This window comes from Vombatus ursinus, unplaced genomic scaffold (assembly GCF_900497805.2).
Source record: "Vombatus ursinus unplaced genomic scaffold, bare-nosed wombat genome assembly UNPS02012082.1, whole genome shotgun sequence".
Classification (NCBI taxonomy): Eukaryota; Metazoa; Chordata; class Mammalia; order Diprotodontia; family Vombatidae; genus Vombatus; species Vombatus ursinus.
Window position 1 is genome coordinate 1,281,380 of NW_020951860.1, and position 13,068 is coordinate 1,294,447.

The following is a 13,068-nucleotide window of genomic DNA, read 5'->3' on the forward strand; positions in this document are numbered from 1 at the left end:
TTTGTCTCAGTTCTCTATATATTTAAGAAATGAAGCCTTTATCAGAGACACTTGCTGTAAAGATTGTTTTCCAGCTTTCTGTTTTCCTTCTAATCTTGGTTGCATTGGTTTTGTTCGTGCAAAAGCTTTTTAATTTAATATAATCAAAATGGTCTATTTTACATTTTGTAATGCTCCCTATCTCTTGTTTGGTCATTAATTCTTCCCCTCCTCATAGATCTGACAAGTAGACTATTCCTTGCCCTTCCAATTTGTTTATGGTCCTTTGTAGACCTTTATGTCTAAATCATGCCAAAGGTCTGTCATATCTAACTTTTCTAATATTCTACTTACCTCAAGTTTCTTTCTCGTTTATTTTTTGGTTGGATTTATCAAGTTCTGAGAGGGGATAGCTGAGGTCCCCCACCAATATAGTTCTGATGTCTATTGCATCCTGTAACTCACTTAACTTTTCCTTTAAGAATTTGTATGCTATACCATTTGGTGCATATATGTTTAGTATTGATATTGCTTCATTGCCTATGGTACCTTTTATCAGGATGTAGTTTCCAACCTTATCTCTTTTACTTAAGTCTATTTTTGCTTTTACTTTGTCTGAAATCAGGATTGCTACCCCTGCTGGTTTTTTTGTTTGTTTGTTTTGTTTTGTTTTATGTTTTTTTGTTGTTGTTGTTTTTTGTTTTTGCTTCAGCCCCTTACCTTTACTCTGTGGGTGTATCTCTTGGCTTCAAATGTGTTTCTTGTAAACAACACATTGTAGGATTCTGGTTTTTATCTACTCTGCTATCCACTTCTGTTTTATGGGATGATAGGGTTATTTTTGTACTCAATTTCATGTTCTGTTAATCTGGGCAACTGATATTTTTGTAAACATTCATTCATTTCATTCAGATTGCTATTTTTGTAGGCATACAATTGGGCTAAGTAACTCCTAATAATTTCTTTTTAGAGGGTAAGGGGATGGGAATGAGATTTACATAGTTCCTACTATATGTCAGGCACTGTGCTAAGCCCTTTTACACATATTATCTCAATTGATCTTCCCAACAACCCTGAGAGGTGGGTGCTATTACTACCCCCATTTTATAGTTGAAGAAACTGAGGCAAACAGACTTTACAAGGGTCACAGAACTACTAAGTTTCTAAGGTCACATTTGAACTCAGGTCTTCCTGACTCCTGTCCCAGTGTTCTATCCACTGAGCCATCAGCTGCCAATATTTCTCCTTTTTCATTTCTGACACTGGTAATTTGGTTTTCTTCTTTCTTAAAAAATCAAATTAGCTTGTTTTGATTTTAAAAAGCCATCTCCTACTTTTATTTATTAATTTAGGTCTTTTTGCCTTTAATTTTGTTCATCTCTCTTTCGATGTTCTGGATTTCTATTTGATGTTTAATTGGGATTTTTAATTTGTTGGTTTTCTATTTTTTTAGTTGCATGCCTAATTCTTTGATCTGCTTTTTTTTTAATGAAAGCATTTTGAGATATAAATTTTGTGCTGCTTTATCTGCATCTCAAAAAATTTTTTGTCTCAATGTCATTATCTTTAATAAAATTGTTTCTATGATTTGTTCTTTGACCCAACCATTTTAGATTGTTTTGTTTCCAATTAATTTTTAATCTTTGCTTCAAAAATGCTTTATTGAATATAGTTTTATTGCATTATGATTGGTAAAAGATGCATTTAATATTTCTGTTTGTGAGGTTTTTATGCTTTAATAATGGTCAATTTACAGGTATACTTTTTTTCATTTCCTTTAATACTCTATAGGGGAGCTATAATTTCCAACTTTTCTAAAATTCTATTTAGTACCTTCATATTTTTGGTTTACTTTTTTTTTGGCTAGGCAATGAGGTTAAGTGACTTACCCAGGGTCACACAGCTACTAAGTGTCAAGTGTCTGAGGCTGGATTTGAACTCAGGTCCTCCAGGGCTGGTGCTCTATCTACTGTGCCACCTTCCTGCCTCTTGATTTACTTTTTGTTTAGATTTATGTAGGTCTGAGAGGAATAAATTGATGCCCTCACTTTTAGTTTTACTGTTTCTCCCTATAATTCATTTAACTTTAAGAGTTTAGATACTTTGCCATTTGGTACATATATGTTTAGTGTTGATATTATTATCTATGGTAAATTTAATAAAATGAAATTTCCCTATTTATCTCTTTTAATCAGATCAATTTGTGCTGTTACTTTGAGATTGTGATTGCTACCGCTTTTTAAATTAATTTGAAGCATAATGGAATCTAATCCAGTTTATTTTAGTTTTAGGTGTATCTTTGTTTTAAGTGTGTTTCTTGTGAACAACATATTGTTGGATTTTAATTCCTAATTCATTCCTCTCTTATTTTATGGGTGAATTTATCCCATTCACAGTTATGATTCCTATACACACACACACACACACACACACACACACAATATTTGAGCATTATTAACTTAAACTGTTCTACTGATTATCCTCTTGTTGTTCAGTCATGTCTGATTCTTCATGATCCTACTTGGGGTTTTCTTGGCAAATATACTAGAGTGGTTTGCTATTTCCTTCTCCAGATCATTTTACAGATGAAGAAAATGAGGTAAATAGGGTTAAGTGACTTGATCAGGGTCACACAGATAGTGTCTGAGGCCAGATTTGAATTTAGGAAGATTAGTCTTTCTGATCCCAAGCCCAGTGCTCTATCCATTGCACTACCTAATTACCCTCAATCATCCTCTCAACCAGTACAAAATTGTTTTGATGATTGTGGCTTTTGCCTTAGACTTTTCCTGCCCCATCTTTGAAAAATTTCTTTTGCTTCTGACTAATTCTTCCCTTAACCTATCCTCATATCCCCCACCTTTCTCTTTAATACCTTTCCTTCCTGTTTCCTTGTTCAGTGAAAGATATTTTTGTCTCCATCTGTGTGCGTATGTGCATTCTTCCCTTTGACCAGTCCAGATGAAGGTTAGGTTGAAGTGTTGCTAATTCTGTGCCCCCCCCCCCCAATTCCCTCCTCCTTGTTGTATAGACTTCTACTTGTGCATTCCATTTATGCAGAATTTCCCCCCATTTTTCCTCTTCCTTACCCCATATCCTAAGGTATTCCTCTTCCATACTCTTTATGTTCTTTTTAAAAAGCCATCAAAGCATAACAATCACTCCTAGATCCTGTCTAATAAGAATCCCTATCTATCTATCTCATCTTCTGCTGTCCCCTTTACCTTTTGTCTTCAATCTTTCCCAACATCAGGGTCTTTTCCAATGAGTCCCATCTTCTCATTATGGGCCAAAGTATTGAAGCTTCAGCTTCAATATTTGTCCTTCCAATGAATAGCCTGAAATAATTTCTTTAAATATTGACTGATTTTTATCTCCTTGCTGTCCAAATGACTCTCAAAAAAAATCTCTAGCACCATGATTTGAAAGCATCGATTCTGTGGCACTCAGCTTTCTTTACAGTTCAACACTCATAGCCATTCATTGCTACTGGAAAAACCATAACTTCGACTATAGGGACCATTGTCAGCAAGGTGATGTCTCTGTTTTTTAGTATGCTGTCCAGATTTGTCACAGCTTTCCTTCCAAGGAGTCTCTTTTAATTTAATGGCTGCAGTCATCATCTGCAGGGACTCTGAGCCCAAGGATATAAAATCTGACATTGCTTCCATTTCTTCTCCCTCTATTTGCGAGGAAGTGATGGGACCAGTTGCCAAGATCTTAGGTTTTTTTTTTTTATGTTAAGCTTCAAGCCAGCTTTTATACTCTCTTCTTTCATCCTCTTCGAGAGGCTTCTTAATTCCTCTTCCCTTTTTGCAAGTCTGAGATTGCAGCTAGTTTTCCCGGCAACCTTGACTCCAGTTTTCGATGTATCCAGCCTGGCATTTCACATGATGTACTCTGCATATAAGTTAAATAAATAAGGTGACAATATTTAACCTTGTCACACTCCTTTTCCAATATTAAACCAATCAGTTGTTCCATGTTCAGTTCTAACTGCTGCTTTTTGACCCACATACAGGTTCCTCAGGAGACAAGTAAGATGATCTGGTACTCCATCTCTTTGAGACCTCGCCACATTTTGTTGTGATCCACACAGGCAAAGGTTTTAGTGTAGTCAATCAAGCAGAAGTAGATGTTTTTCTGGAACTTCCTTGATTTCTCCATAATACAGCCAATGCTAGCAATTTGGTCTCTAGTTCCTTTGCCTCTTCAAAGACCTGCGTGCTCCTCTGGTAATTCTTGGTTCACATATTGCTGAAGCCTAGCTTGCTGAATCTTAAGGATAACCTTGCTGGCACATGAAATGAGTACAACTTTTTTTGGTAATTCGACCATTCCTTGGCATTGCCTTTCTTTAAGATTGGAATGTAAACTGATCTTTTTTCCAATCTAGTGGCTACTGTTGAGTTTTCCAAATTTCTTGGCATATTGAGTGTAATACTTTAACAGCATCATCTTTTAGGATTTTAAATAACTCAGCTGGAATTCTATTCTACTAGATTTATTGCTAGCAATGCTTCCTAAGACCCGCTTGACTTCATTCTTCAGGATGTCTCGCTCTAGATCAATAACCATACCATCATGGTTATCAGGGAGAAATAGGCATATTTATAGGCAGTAGGGAATGAGCCGGTAGAGAGAAAAAGATTAAAAATAAGTGATAGAATGGGGATGATAGAGGAGTCAACCTATTGGAGGAGACAGAATGGTATTGCTTGAATAGGTAGAAAGGAGTTAGCCTTGGTAAGGAGTAAGGCCACTTCATCGTGTGAGACAGAGGTGAAGAAGTGGCAGAAGGTACCTGAGTGGTAAGACGTAAGGAAGAAGGAGAAAGAGGGAGTTCAAGGTAAATGGCCTACATTTTTAAAAGTAAAATATGAGAAAAGGTTCTCAGCTGAAAAGTTAGAGGGAGGAGGAGCCAGGAGAGGTTTAAAGAGGGATGAAGAGGTTTGGAAGAGCCTCTGTGGAGAGCAGGATAGTGAGTTTATAAGGGAGAGGTAGTAGGATTGCCTTAGCAGCAATAAAGGCTCAGCTGAGGTTGTATAACATAAATCTATAGTGGACCCAGTCAGAATGTTTGTGTGATTTTCTCTACCTTCATTCAGCAGCATGTGTGTAGGAGTGAAGGTGATGAATGGTGAGAATGATCCAAGGCTGAGGTTTGTCTGGGCATAACCACTGATATAAGGGAGCTAGAGATCCAAGAAAGAAGGGCAGGGAAGTGTTGAATTGATTTACTAAGGAGTCAAGATGGTGAAGACAGTGTGGCTAGTGAAAGGGATATGGCCTTTGAGAGAATTGAGGGATCAAGGGATCAGAGGTCACGATGTGGATAATGTATGCTGAAGTTTCCTAGTATGAGAACAGTAGTTGGGAAGGAGAGAAATATTGTGAGCCATTTACCAAACTCATTGAGGAAGGAAAGGAAGTCACTTAGGGCTCCTTATAAAACAGCACCTGTGATTTTGAGGGTGATATGTATGAATAGCATGAACCTCAAAGGAAGGGAGGTTACTGAGTGACAGAGGTAGGAGACAACCTAGAAGTGGGAATGAGGAGTAAAGAGTATTCTAACACCCTCATTTTGACCAGTGAGTCAAGCAGAAAAAGTGAAGGTGCAGCCAATATGCAGCCAATACTGGAAAGCGTAGACAGAAAGGGTATGTCATTAGAGAGAATCTAGGTTCCTGTAAGATCTAGCAGATGGAAGGAGTGGGAGAGAAAAAAGATTTAAAATGAAGGTAAGTTTGTTGCCTTCCAGAAGGCACAGTAGAAGGGCTAGGTGGAGTTAGGTTGAAACTTTGGGGGTTAAAATGATAAATGTTAGAGAGGATGTGGGAAAACTGGGACACTAACGTACTGTTGGTGGAGTTGTGAACTAATCCAACCATTCTGACAAACAATGTGTTACTATGTCCAATTTGTAACAATATATGTAATTAAAACTGTGCCTACCCTTTGATCCAGCAACACCACTACTAGGTCTGCATTCCAAAGAGATTTTTTTAAAAAGGGAAAAGGTCCTCAACACACAATATTTATAGTAACTCTTTTTGTGGTGACAAAGAATTAGAAATTGAGGGGATGTCCATCAATTGCGGAACGGCTGAACAAGTTTTGGTATATAGTTGTGATGGAATACTATTGTGGTGTAAGAAATGACAAACAGGATGCCTGCAGAAAAACCTGGAAAGATTTAAATGGACTGATGCAAAATGAAGTGAGAAGAACCAGAATACCGAATATATAACAACAATATTCTATGATGATCAACTGTGAATGACTTAGTTATTCTCAGCAATACAATGATTCAAGACAATCCTAAAGGACTTATGATGAAAAATGCTATCGAATTCCAGAGAAAGAAATGATGGAGTCTGAATACAAATCAAAACATATTTTTTAAACTTAATTTTTCTTGGGTTTTTTTGTCTGCATTTTCTTTCACAACATGACTAATGCGGAGATATGTTTTTGCATGACTGCATATGTATAACCTATATAAAATTGCTTGCCTTTTTGATGAGGGGAAAGGAGAGGGTGGGAGAGAAAGAATTTGGAACTCAAAATTTTTAAAAATGAATGTTAAAAAAATTACATAAAACTGAAAAAAATTAGATAGTGGGGCACTAATCACTGAAGATTTTCAATGATGTAAGGGAGATATTAATTATAATTGGCTATTCATACTGGGGAGACCACACCAGAATGGGAACTTCAGTCACCAGTATTACATTGTCCCAACCTCTATGGAATACTCCTAAAACCATGGGGGGAAATACAATCTTGCTCTTGCTGACTGGAATTGGGATAAGCACCTCCAGTTTCTACAAAGCCTACACTTCACTCTCTTGAGGGGGATGTCCTATTCTAGAGCCAGAGGTATACATATTTTTTCCTAGATGAAAGGGGAGATGGAATAAATCACTGGTGACAATAATTCCCCCACTGAGAAGACAGGCAATGACAGAAGAATGAACCCAGGTGAACTGTACGAGTAGATAAAGGACAAATGTTAGAGCAGTGGCCCCTGTGGCCTCAGTCAAGTGGTGTTTTAACTAGCCATTGTGCTCAATATGTTTTTGTTTCTTATGTTTGGTATGTTCTCTTTCCTCATCTCCACCTTACAGAATCTGTCTCTTCCCTGAAGACATAACTCAAGCCCCACTCTCTAAAGGAAGCCTTTCCTGATCCCTTCAACTGCTATGCTCTATCAAACTACCTTGCATTTAATCACTTTTTAATAGTTGTATTATTTATGCTTATTTATTTGACTAGGCAATGGGGCTAAGTGACTTGCCCAGGGTCACACAGCTAGTAAGTGTTATGTGTCTGAGGCCGGATCTGAACTCAAGTCCTCCTGAATGCAGGGCTAGTGCTCTATCCACTGCGCCACCTAGCAGCCCCCTAGGATTTATACTTATATGTATATTTGTTGTCTCCCCCAACAGAAGTTTCTTACAGCAAGGATCGTACCATTCATTGTATTTATAACCCCAGCACCTAACACAGTGCCTAGAACACAGTAACAGCTTAATAAGTATTTGTTAACTATGTTCCCTTCTTTCCATATTCACAACCATCATTTAATTTGAGACCCTCATCTCCTCTCACCTGGGCTACTGCAATAACTTCTCTCCTCTCTCTAATCCAATCTCCATATGGCCAAAAAAAAAAAATCTTTCTAAAGCACAGGTGTGACCATATAATTTGTCTTAAGAATTTCTAGTCATTTTCTACTGTCCCTAGCATTTAAAAAAATGATGGAGCTTGGTATTTAAAGCCCTGTATATTTGATTTCTATCTTTACCAACTTATTTCACATTACTTCCTTTCATGCATTCTGCATTTCATCAACAATGTTCTACTAGTTATTCTCCCAACTTGGCATTTTCTCTTTCATCTTCCAGTTCTGGGCCTTTGCATATACTGTCTTGTATACATGGAGTACTCTCTGACTTCACCTCCCCTCTCTCAGAATCTCTAGCTTTCTTCAGGGTTCATCTTATAGACCACCTATGGGAAACATTTCCTGATCCTTTTAGTGGTTAATACTTTTAAAATGATTTTGTAGTTACTGATTTGCTTGTTTGTATACCCCACTAAAACATAAATTCTTTGAAAGCAAGGGCTGTTTTTTTTCTTTTGTATTTCCAGAACTTATGTTGCACATAGTAGGCACTCAAATAAAACTTGCTGAATTGGTTTAAGTAAGGAAGGTTCTTGCAAAGATAGCAGGGGCTAGAACTCTCCCTGGTGTAGGATCCCACATTAAGAGCAACCAGCTTCTTTTCTCTTCTGACCCTTTCAGTGATCTTTCAAGAAATGGCTTTAGGGTAATTTCAATAATCTGGCCCAGAAGTTTGGTGGGCAGATAAAGGCCAATAGACTATAGAGAAACAATCAGGTAATGCTGGTGGGAGTAGAATATACAGTGTTTGGGACACTGGGGAAAGAAAGAGGTTAAGTAGTAGCAATTATTCATAAGCCTATATGAAGTGTTAGAGGCAGAGAGCCATTTGGATATCCAGTAAATCTACTCTATGAGGCTTTCTGCAGTAGAGACAACGTGCTAAAGAAGACTTAACTATAACAGAGGTGGGATTTTTGAGCAGTAAAACAACAACTACAACAACAACAAAAATCCCTAATATCCTTGTCCCATATAGGCCAGGTAAGTTAGTCAGGCAAGGAGCAGAGATGAACAGCATAAAGCAGCTAGAGAATGACCATTAGCAGAGTAGCAGAAAGTAAACCGCAGGGGGAGGGAGGCACCATCTATTAGAAGGGAATGGAAGAAAGGCAGCTTGGTACATTGGAAAGAGTATTGGCTTTGGAGTCAGAAAATTTAGGTTCAAATCTTGCCTCTTTCATTACCTGTGTAACCTTAGGTATGTCACTTAACCTCTCTGGGTTTGTGTCCTCATGTGAAAATGAGGAGGTTGGACTCACTGATCTCTAAGGTCCCTTCAAGCTCTAAATCTATGATCCTATGGCCTATGGAAAGCATCAAAGCAGAGCTAAGTGGCAAGACATTGAGCTGCTGCAGAGGGCAGAGTTGGCAGCTGACAGCAGAAGAGAGCTACAGGAGAAAATCAAGAATGACAGCAGGTGGGATTGCTATTGGAGGGGAGAAAGTGAAGAGCAGAGGAGAGCTGCAGGAGGAAAGCATAGAGAAATAATGGAGTAAAACTCTGATTCAGGGAACAAATACGAACAGAAGCCCTATTGATTATAGTACTATGAGTCTTGAGACAATACAGCTTTTTGGGGGAGACTTGTTCACTGGGTAGTGTTTCTTCTTCTTCTTTTTTAATTATATAAGTTATTCTGAAGTTAAATACCCCCCCCCAAAAAAGCATTTCTATACACATGGCAGAACATATGAAAAAGGATTCTCTATGAAGTAGTGAATCTCTGTTTTACACTGCTGGCTTTTTTTTTTTTTAAGTATATAACAAATTCTACATATCACTTTCAAAACTGTCTCATTTCTCTGTGCTTCTGTTCTCTTCTATGTATTTTAAAAATGTTTTAATGGCTCACTTATTTTTTGGCATCACTACTGGCAACCCTTCCCTCCTCATCTCTTACTTAACAGTAAATTTGTGACTGCTTTAAAATAGATTTTGCTCTTTGGTTTATATAAATACTGAAAGAATAAGGAAAATGACTCAAGACAGTTCAGGTCAGATTGAAAATCGAGGGGGGGAAAACCTCTTGTAATATATAAGCATAGACAAGCAAAATGGCCACAGTGGCCATGTCCAAAAACACGTCTCTTTCTGAATCTTGTGTCTATCATCTGTCAGAAAGCATGCTTAATCAATAGTCCTCTGGAATCATGGTTAAGCTTTGAAGTAACAAGAGTTCTTTATACTTTTAAAGTTATTACAATGTTGCCTTCTTTGTACAAATCATTCTGGTTCTCTTCCAATTCACTCTACATCATTCTGGATTTTCTGAAATCGGCTGTCATTTTTTTTTTACAGAGCAATAATATTCCATTATATCCATGTACCACAATTTGTTCAATCATTCCTCAATTAAGAGGAACTCTAAGGTGTCTCCTTAGATTCTAGCTCTTTTTTCTCTCCTCAAGATCAAGAAGTTTCTTTTGTTTACAGCTATTCTGTCCTTGGCATTATCTTTCTTCTTACTCCTTCCCTCCTTCCCAAATTTTGCTTGCTTTCCTGCTAAGACTAATGTATTTCTACAAAAAATTGTCTCTGTGTTCAACCTTCCTTTGTTTCAGATACAAGTGAAGTTCATTTGATGTGAACATTCACCTGCCCATTCTTCCATGTGTATATACTCTTATTACTTACCCAGTTACAACAGCAAGTTTTATCCCCTTCTTCCTTTCTGTGAATATATTTCTTTTACATTCCCTTTTCTTTCTCCTTTAAAACAGAACTATTTCACCCTCAGCACTTTCATATTTGTTATTTAATTCCCTTGATTCCCTTTGAGGACATTAAGGTTCTGAAGGGACATTTGTTTCTTTCCCTCCATTAGAATGTTAGCACTCCATCATCATAACGCAACTTCTAATTACTCAAATTTACCTTTCTAGGTTTTTCTGGACTGTTGTGTTTGTATTTCAAAGCTTCTATTCTTCTCTGGTTTTTTAATCAGGAATGCCTGAAAAGCCTCAATTCCAACAAAAATCCATTTCCTCCCCTTTAGGATGACACTTAGCCTTGCAGGATATATTATTTTTGGTTGTAAACCAATATCTTGTCTTTCTGAATTTTATATGCCAAGATTTCCTCTTATTTTTAGTAGGTACTTCTAGGTCTTATGTGATCCTTGGTATTTGAACTCCTTTCTGGATGCTTACAGTATTTTTTGCTGTGGGAGCTCCGGATTTTGGTTATAACATTACTAGGACATGTACTTTTGGGGCTCTTTTTGGAAAGTGATAGGTGGATTCTTTCTATTCTTTCCCTTGCCCTCTGGTTCTAACAGATTTGGGCCATTTATGACTTGAAATATATTGTCCAAGCTTTTTTTAATATAATGGTTTTCAAGGAGTTCAATGATTCTTAAATTCTCTCTCCTTGTTTCCTGGTCAGTTGCTTTTAATATCTTACATTTTCTATTTTTTTTCAATCTTTTGATTTTGTTCAAATATTTCTTGCTATCTCATGGAATAATTGATTTCTGTTTGGTTTATTCCAGTTTTCAGGGAGTACATTTCATATTCTCCTCCTAATTCTTTCCTCCAGAACTTTTAATTAAAAAAAAAAAGATCTTAATTTATTCTAGGTAATTCATGTAATCCTTGTGGAAAATCCATTTTTTCCTTTGAGTAACAACTGTTTGCAATTGTTACTTTCTTCTTTTTGGAGATCTCTAGAGTCACAGTAATTTTTGATACTGGTTGGTAGTTTTCAAAAATTTTACTTATCTCTTACTTAATACTCTTATGGAATAGGGTCAGACTCTGCCCTCTGCTGATGCTTTTGTCTGAGGTAGTCAGTTCTGTATGGCTTACCCTGGGGCCCCTGAGTTGTGGTTGGTTTTTTAACTAACTTCCACCTCCTAGCTTAGACCTCTTTAGATCTGTTGAAGTTCAGAGCACTGGAAATTCAGGACCCTCTCTGTCATCTCAGAACAGATTGTTAGGGATAAGGGTATGCTGGTAATTGTTTAAGAACTGACTCTCCAGGGAAAAAAGTACACAGGACACACATTATTAACATTTTCTCTCTCATTTAAGTCCAGACTATTAATAACATAAATCAAGTAAGCTGATTTCTGAGGTGAAAATACTCACACTGAAAATTTAATAATCAACTCTTGAAGGTGGATTCTAGTTGGCCCCAGCAAATCCCTGGTTAGAGCCCAGAGCCCTCAGGCCTAGACTGTCCTGGTCTGAATGCCAGCAGTGGTCAGGAGCCACAGCTCCCCTGTACTTTCAAGATCCCCACCCTGTGGCTTTCTCGGAGGAGCTCTTCTTACTCCAGGAAAGCCTTTTAAGCTACACATGTAGCTGACCATACTTGGTCGTCTCTTGTCACTCTGGGAAGGGATGCTGGGATGATGCTGGCTTTACTGGTGGGAGTACCCCTAGTCCTATGGCTCTTAGGCTCCTGGCTTATTTCTTGTGTAGTTTTGAAGTGGAAAAAGTCACTACGGTTTTTCATTGCATCATTACACAATTTGATGCAAACTTCAGAGTTTTGCTGGAGCAATTATATGAGAGCTGGCTGGTCTGTCTTTGATCTTGGCAGGAAGTTGGTAGTGTTACCTTCTACTGGCTCAGGTTTGAGTCCTATCTATTTCCATTAACTTGTAAATAAAACTGGTCATGTTTTGAGCCTTGTGAACCTGTATGATTATTAAGGGAACAGAAGCTATCCTTGGGGAATCCTAGAGACTTCCAGATCATTTGGATGAGGGCTACAAATTGCAAAGGGGGACCCTTAGTGTCAGGAGGGAGCCTCTGCCAAAATTTTTACCCCTTTAATTTACATACACATTTTACATCACACCTACATACACAACCTCTGCTTCAGACATCATCACAAATTTGTAAAATAAAGGGGTGTGTTGTTGTTTGGCCCACGTCTGATTGTTTGTGACCCCATTTGGGGTTTTCCTGGCAAAGACACTGCAGTGGTTTGCCATTCCCTCCTCCAGTGGATCCATTTTGCCAGACAACCAGAGGTTAGGTGACTTGCCCAGGGTCACATAGCCAGGAAGTATCTGAGACAGGATTTGAATTCAGGTCTATCCTGACTCCAGGCCCAGTGCTCTCATCCACTGAGTCATTGGCTATCTCCTAACAATAAAAACAACACATTTCATATCATACCTTCCTTCCACCCGCCTCAGATTTTATCACAAACTTAGTGTTTAAGTCAATGGTTGTTCTCATACAGTTAGTAATGACTCATTAAAAATGCTAAAGCTAAAACTAAGACTAGGCTAGACAATGGTCATTGAAATAAAGCCAAACTCCATGGTAGAATCATCATAGAAACCATCAAAACACATCAACCTGGAGGCACTTTCTGTGACTATTCTAGACCCCCCTCTGACTTCTTGGGTTTTTTGGATATCTTTTTTATTTTCTCC